This window comes from Panthera uncia, chromosome D2, assembly GCF_023721935.1.
Source record: "Panthera uncia isolate 11264 chromosome D2, Puncia_PCG_1.0, whole genome shotgun sequence".
Classification (NCBI taxonomy): Eukaryota; Metazoa; Chordata; class Mammalia; order Carnivora; family Felidae; genus Panthera; species Panthera uncia.
Genome location: NC_064818.1, coordinates 1,976,607 through 1,985,131, shown reverse-complemented (window position 1 = coordinate 1,985,131; position 8,525 = coordinate 1,976,607).

Here is an 8,525-nt window from a genome sequence, read left to right as displayed (position 1 = left end):
TGGGAGATGGCGGTGTGGACTGAGGCTGGACCCTGGACCCTGTAGATGGGAGACGGCGGTGTGGACTGAGGCTGGACCCCGGACCTCGTAGATAGGAGATGGCGGTGTGGACTGAGGCTGGACCCCAGACCTCGTAGATGGGAGATGGCGGTGTGGACTGAGGCTAGACCCTGGACCTTGCCTCTTTCTGATTTACAGGGCATCCTGGAATATACAGCATCCATGTGTGAAGAAGTAAATATACCCACCCCACACCATTCTCTTCCCACAAACGAGATCAGAAAGGAAAGGCAACAACAGTCTTTCTACAGATGAGTATTGCAAGCTGGGAATACTGTTTCATTTATTTCACCGATTACCGTACGTCGACATGAAATCCCAGGCACTGATTTTCAATAAACCACCGTCTTAAAGTTAACTTACCTCTCTGGTTTCATCTGTGCATCCGAATTCTTGATGCACAAATTTTAATACTGACTTTTAAATTTCCCCACGGTCCAAAAATATTGTTTGCCAAAACATCAAGGGCTCTTTGTACCGTCTCGTGCAATCTCTATCATTAGTTAACATGCAACTGTAGGGATCGATTACACACACTATACACAAAATCGCACCACGCTGAATTGCACCCAAGATACTACTTCAGTCTTACCCCAAAATTACCTCTTTTAAGTAAAACAGATCAGGTATTTAAATAAGAACTTCAGGCAAGGTTGGAAACGGCGTAATATTTCATCATTCCTGCAGATTATAAAAGTGTTCTATTCTCTCTACACTCATGGGGCTTTGTTACATGGGCAGCATAGGGAAAGGGAGGAAGGAAGGGAGGAAGGAAGGAAGGAAGGAAGGAAGGAAGGAAGGGAGGGAGGAAGGAAAAGGAAAGGAAACTACAATGTCCTTGACATCTTGCACTTTGAAAGCAGGAAAGCCCCCTTCCCAGTTTCTACATAATAACGCCAGCCTAGTCTCCATGCACTACATCTGGACATTAAGAAAACTTGCATGGGGAAAACTTTTGGGGGGAGGGGGGTATGAAGGTGATTTCTGAGCTAGATTGCAGTTGTCTATAACACTGACATTCATTTCCCATAATTCTTGCCCACAGGAAACACATCCTTTAAGAAGCTGAATAAAATCAAGTTGGACCTTTTCAAATCTGCAAGCTACCAACTTCCCAGGGAGGCTCCCATACCCCCAGCATCAAAAGGAGGCAGCGAGGCATTCAAGCGAGGAGCCGTGGAAGGCACTGCACCTTGAGGGTGCCGTGACTCTGGTGGCTCCTGAGCCCGAATCCGAACCGGGGAGGGCGCGGTGGGAAAAGAGGGAGAGGGGGAAGCCTAGGCTGCATGCAGCCCGACACCCTCTCGAAACCCGGCTGAGCGCTGGAACCCGGATCCCACCCCCTCGCCTACCTCCGGGCTCCCGGGGCATCCGCCGGCTCCCTCGCCTCTGCTCCCTCCGCAGCAGCGGGCACCGGATCCCGAGCCGCCGGGAGCTCGGGTCCCGCAGAGCGCCCGTGCCAAGCGCTTCTCTCAATGAGTTTCCGCGGGAGAGGAGCGGATTAAATCCAGCGTTCAGGCAGCAGCGTCCCGGAAGGTTCCGGCCCCTGCGGAGCGCGCCCGGCCAGCTCTGTGGCCCGGCCGAGGGTTCCCGAGCGCCGGCAGCAGCTCCGTGTCGCCGGCTCCGCCGCCGCCACACTGGGCGCCCCGCTCTTAGCTCACCGCGAGACGAGGAGGCCTGGCCGCGACCGCGCGGGGGCGGCGGAGGGGCTGGACCCTCAGATTTTGTCGGGTACGGAACCGAAAACTTTGATGTTGGAACCGCACACGCAGGACTGCGAGGAAACCAAAACAAGTTGCAGGTGCCGGGCGGGGAGGACGTCTTCAGCAGCTCTGAGAAAACACCCCCGCCCTCTCCAAAATCTGGGCGAGGGCGCTCCCGGCTCCCAGAGCGATCCCCGCGCGCACCCAGTGAGCGGCGGTCTCGCGGTCCACCGGAAAAGCCCCGGGCTGGGGGAGCGCCTCCGCTTCCCTCCCCGAGCGCGAATCCCAAAGGCGCCTCCCGCTGGAGAGGCTGCCGCGCGCCGGGCGCAAAGAGCACGGAAAGCAGCGCAGATCCCGGCGGCGTGCGCGGGGCCGGGCCACAGACGCGACTGCCTCCAGGCAAAGTAACTGCTACAAAGTGCGTCCCCTCCGGCGCGCGGACGGACACACGGAAGGGCCGGGGCGGTCGTCAGCACCCGGCGAGCTCCGGCGAGAGCGGTGCTGCGCGCGGGGGGGCGGCCGTCTCCGGGGCGGGGAGCGCGCCGGCGGCGCTGCGGGGCGTCCGGCCCCCGCGCCCCGCGTCAGAGTCCGCGCTCCGCCGGCCCGATCGAGCCGCGCCGGGGCTGCGCCGGGAGCTCCCGGCCGCTCTGCGCGCGCGCGCCCAGCGCTGGGTCACCGAGGCGCTCCGAACCCGGGCTTCAGCGAAACCACTCTCCTCTCTCGCTCCGGTCTGAGTCATCCTCCCGATTCATTTCGCAAAGTTCGTCGAAATCCACCGAGACGCCTGTTAGCTGAACGGGATTAGATTTCCAATCTCGAAACTGCAACCGAGACCATCTCAAATCTCCCCTTAACCCTACGTGCCGACTCCCTGATCCAGAGTCCGACCGGGTAGAACTGTTCCGTGCGTCCCAACTCTCCTCGCTCTTTCCGAGGTGATTTCTGGGCTTACACACCCACTAGGAGCCTCTGCACAAGGAGGCAGATGTAGAGCGATGCGCTACTCCAAGTGGCAGTTTCTAAGGTTTGGGTAACTGTTTCCAGGTTGGTGGTCAAGAATTAAATGCAAACTCAGACATATCACGGGCGGGGGTGGGGGGGGTGGGGGAAGGAGTCTATAGCCTCATCCCGTGTTAAATAACTGATTCTGTCCCCAACTTAGTTTTCCATTTTTTGCCAGAACAATGATACATCAAGCATATTTTTCAGAGTATAGAGGAAGATTAAGCGGAGGTGGACAGAAGATTCCGAACACGGGAAGCGGGTCTCGGCGGCCCCTTCCTAGACTGCCCTTCAGGAAGAGGAGAAATGAGCCGCTGCGCACACGGGCTGCCGGGCTCCGTCCCGAGCACCTGGGCACCTGCAGGGTGCCGCGCACCGAAGAACGGGGGACAGCAACGGGGGCCCCGAGCCCAGAGAACCGCGGGCCGGAAGGGCCAGGAAGGCCCGCGCCCTCCGCCGCTCGTGCACTGCCAGCCTCACCGGGGCGGCTTCCCCTGAAAGCCGTGTGTGGAAGACGCACACCCCACCGGAGAGCAGCTCCATGGTCGCCCCATCTCTCGCGCCGGCCCGGCGGCCCTCCCTCTAGCGGCCGCGTCCGGGAAACACGCGGGGCGCGGGGGCGCGGGTGTGCGTGCTGCGCGCGCGCGTGCGTGTGTGTGCGTGCTGCGCGCGCGCGCGCCCGCGTGCGTGCGGTGGGGTCGGTCCGCGGGGGCGCTGGGAGGCCCCAGCGGCTCCCCGACGCTGCCTCCTACCGGCCGGGAGCGCCCGGCGGGACACCTGCGGGGCCGCCGCGCGAGCCTCTTCCCCCGCGTCCGGCTGCGCCCCGAGCGCCCCGAGAGTCCGAGCGGACCGCGCGGAAAGACCTCTCCACAGAGGGATAGAAACTTTGGCAACTAGCAACAGTGGCTGTGTGTGTGTTCTTTGTAGTGAATGAACCCGGAAAGATCGGGAAAGATCACGTCGGGAGGGGGGAGGGCAGCCGAGGGGGAAAGGGCTTTAGGAAAGCGTCGGTAACCGAGCGCCACTCGTGTTTTGTAAATAAACAGGCTTGCCGTGAAAATTCCCAAGAAGTCAGCGGCATAGTCGTTTGTTTTGTTGACACCTGCATCCTGCATTCCCCTTTGGTTCCGTGTCTTCCAAACTTAGCGCTCCCCCCAAATGCTTTGGGGGCCCGGGGAGGGCTTCATCCCCGAACGGGGAAGGCTGACGGTCCCATGGACCCGTCCATGATTTGGGTGGCTTTCCGAGCGGCCAGAGACTCGAGGAATCACCACTTGTGGCCAGAACAGGCTACCGGAGCCAGAGTCTCCCGGTCGCATCCCTGCTGCACAGTCGGAACGAGGGGAGGACAGGGACCCAGCGGGGGATGCCGACGCGCCCAGGCCTCTGGCGGGGCCCGAGCAGCCGGGGAAGGCGCTGGGACCCCGCTTCCTGCGCGGAGGTTCGGGGTGCCCGGTGGGCTCTGACGAGGGAGGCGAGACGCGGGCCTTTTGGGAACCCGATCGTCGCAGGCCCCACGGCCGGACCCGGCGCCGCCCTCTGCGAGGCTGGCGGAGAAGGGCGCCCTTGGCGGAGCGGAACCCCGTGCCCTACCCGCACGTCCGGCCTCCGGAGACCAAACGCTGGCCACGCGGAGCCCGGCGTCCGCCGCTGCGAGCGAGGGGAGCCCAGCGCCCAAGGCCTCTGCGCGCCCGGTGCCCGCGGCGGCCTCCACGCGGTCTGCGGGGCAGAGACGAGCGAGGCCGGAGGCTGGGGCACAGGGGCTGTGGCCTGGGCGAGCGGGGTCCTCCCAGGGGGGAACGCATCCCGGGGCACCGAGGAAGCGGTTCCTTCCAGGGGGGCGCATCCCGCGGCTCCGGGTGAGCAGAGATCCTCCCTGGCTGGAGGGCGGGGGGGGGGGGTGCGCATGCCTCGGCACCGGGGAAGCCGAGTCCTCCCAGGGGGCGCCTAGCGAGCGCAGCGGGCGGACGCCACCGGCAGCGAAACGCGAGCGGGGTTGGCCCTTGGGGGCACGTGCCCAGAGTGCGCAGCTGGAGGCTGCCACACCCCGGCGGAGGGCGCCTCCCGCGGCGCCGGGCGAGGGGAGAACTGCGGCCGGGGCGCCCCGCCCACCGCGCGGGAGGTCCTAAGGTCCCCAGCGACTGGCGCGGAGGAAGAGCGCCCCGTGACCGCAGGAGGCTCGCAATTCCCTTCGGAGGAGACTGACTCCGTATCCCAATGAGCTTCCTGGCTCCTGCTCCTTCATTTGAATCTTACCCGGATTCACCTGCGCCCCCACTCTGGATAACGGGGAGACCTTAGAGAGGGTGGCACAGAAGGGCCGGCACTAATTTGTCAACGCAATTTCCAAAATCTCAAGGAAACAGACTTCCTGTTGCATATGCCCCCAAAGATCTCCGTTCTCCGAATGTGCCTGTCTTCAGAACAAAGCTGCCTTCACTAACAGAAGCATGCGCTCACTGCCTTTACCCCTCCTGCTTCCCCAAGTCAAAAGAAACATCTGTACAACTGGAGAGAGTAACAATTGTTTTCGCTTCTATAAGATTATTAATACATTTTATTTACTTTATCTCCTAAAAGAGTGAAAACATCTCGGTGTGATACATAGAAGAGTTACATACTAATAGTACTTAATTAGATTAAATTGGCCTGATAGTAAACGATATTGAATTTCCATTTATTACAACCTTTTGTTAAAATTTAAAAACAAAAAATCTAACTTAAAAAATTTCCTTACATCTAGGAAAATCTCACTTATAACTTTAAAATAGGAATGCTACTTAAAAACCATTCATTTAAAAATACATTTTGTATTAATATTCTTACAGATTATAACTTAGTGATCCAGATCAAAATGCTAAAAATAAATCTCAAAAAGATTATCGGAAAAATGGCAAGGAATTTAGATGAAAATATTTGGGGGAATATTATGTAACTGAATATTTGCTTTGATTACTTATAGATATTTTTACTTAATACTTTATATAATTATCATTTTTTTTTAATTTTTAATTATGACATAGAACACATTGCATAAAAGTTATCATCTTAACCATTGTAAGTGTATTGTTGATTAGCACTAGGTTTATGTACATTATCGTGCAGCAGCTCTCCAGAACTTTTTCATCTTGCAAAAACCACATCTATACCCATTAAACAGCTTGCCCTCCCCAGTCTCTTTCTATCTCTTTGCACCAACACAGAAGAAAAGCCATTTAAGGATGTAGCAAGAAGGTAATCATCTGCAAGTCAGCTGGCCCCCTGATCTTGGGTTTCTGAGCCTCCAGATTTGTGTGAAAGATTTCTGTTAAGCCACCCAGTCTGTGGCATTTTGTTATGGCAGGCTGAGCAGACCAATAAATATGCTAATTCTATTTTTAATTTTTTTAGCAACCTTCACACTGTTTTCCACAGTGGTTGCACAATTTTACATTCCCACCAACAGTGCACGAGTGTTCCAATTTCTCCACATCCAATACTTATTATTTTCTATTTTACTGATAATAGCCTTTCTATTGGGTCTGAGGTGACATCTCATTGTGGTTTTGATTTCCGTTTCCATGATGATTAAGGATATTGAGCATCTCTTCATAAATCTATTGGCCATTTGTATGTGATCGTTGGATATATGTCTGTTCAAGTCGTTTGCCCATTTTTAAATCAGGTTACTTCTTTTTTGTTGATGGTGAGTTGAAGGAGTTCTCTATATTTTCTAGGTTCACCCCTTAGCAGATATGTGGTTTGCATAACTTTTCTTCCATTCTATAGGTTTCCTTTTAATTCTGTTGTGTCTTTTGACTATAGTAATTTTTAAGTTTGACGTGTGTGTCTTTGTATTAAACTGTATCTTGTCTCAATGATAGCTGTCATATCTTGGGAAATTAACATGTAACTTTGAAACCTCCTTAATGTATGATTTTTGCTGATAATTCAGGAGATCCTCTCTACTCCATATTAATCTGAAAATTACCCTCTTGATTAACTTGCTCTGTATTTCAAAACATTTGGTTGTGGCTTATTTTACTTATTATTGATTGTAATGATCTCATACTTGGTAAAATTTTTTGAAGGTTTAATGAACTTCACATATTAGGGCAAAGTGGTATGTTGTATAATGAGACATCTAACTTTTTTAAAGTTACCATAAATTATTCTGCATATAAAGTGAAATATTTGTATTCATTTTTACTGTAATGAAAATTTCAAGCAATCAAAACTTTTTTTTAAAAAAAGTAATGGGAAATTTGATAAAAAATAAAAATAATAATTACTATTTATGTGTGTTGAATTGCATTATACCTCCAATAGAGCAAATTATACCTCCAATAGAGCATCCTTTTACACTCATATTTGTGCTGCATTCATATATAAGGTTCATATTTTAACACTTTCAAATCCAAGTAGAACTAAGGTATTCTTGATGGGACAATCTTGTGCTCTCTCTAAAGTAATTCTTTTAATCACTAATTTTATATTTTGTTTCAAAACTAGATAATCTGAATATATAAATGATTATATAAGACTTGAGGGCTCTAATTAATGGGTAAGCGTATTTTCATATACTTTTATGTCTTTTATAATTCAATTGTGTCTCATATATATATATATATATATATATATATATAATTCTAGGAGGAGGAAAAAGTGGAAGAATACATTTATCCATTCATATTAAATATGGAACAATTAATTTGCTATTTTCTTTTTTTAATTTTTTTTAACATATATTTATTTTTGAGAGACAGAGAGAGACACAGTACAAGTGGGGGAGGGGCAGAGAGAGAAGGAGACACAGAATCCAAAGCAGGCTGCAGGCTCAGAGCTGTCAGCACAGAGCCTGATGCGGGGCTCGATTTCACAAACTGTGAGACCGTGACCCGAGCCAAAGTCAGACACTTAACTGACTGAGCCACCCAGGTACCCCAATTTACTATTTTCTAATTAAGAGTTCCAGCTGAGTTTTGATTGAAGTATTAAACTGTACTTATAGGTTTATATTTTTAAAGTCAGTTTGGATTACATTTGTTTGAGACTTTGCATTGCAAATTTAAAAGAGAAAGAAAGAAACAGAGAGAGAGAGAGAGAGAGAGAGAGAAAGAAAGAAAGAAAGAAAGAAAGAAAGAAAGAAAGAAAGAAAGAAACAGAGCTTTGCCTGCATGTTAACCTATGTGTTTAGTCTCCAAATTAATGTCATGTTTTTCAGGAACATCTTTAGACTGAACAGCACAGTCTGACTCTTCTGGTAAGAAGTGAAATGGGAAGATAGATCTGTGAGCAACCACAGGTTGCTGTAGGAAATTTAAAAAATCTTCCACAGGAATTTACTTACATGTTATCTTTCTTTTTTCCCTGCTTAGAGATGTAAGCTATTTTCTGTTTGGGTAGCCATCATGGATTTACTATCTCCAGAGAAGCCCAGACTATTCTTAGAGAAACCAAAATGTTATGCAAACTGATGTAGATGCCATTACCAGAGCTAAATATAATCAAGAGGAATCATTCTTGCAAATCATATTGACAGCAATAGCCATCGTAAAGATGATTAAAAGGATATTGAATCAAACACGAGATGTAGAGACTGTTTTCAGTATGTATAATATGCAGACAGAACGTTACAAGAAAGTTACCTTCTGGCATACACTGCATATTTAGGAGAGCTCGTTCAGTAGCGATGAGCTCCATCAAATTAAAAGGAAAATAATTTATTTATCAACAAATGCCTCATAACAAAATCTGCTATACCCTCTTCATAGCTATTGT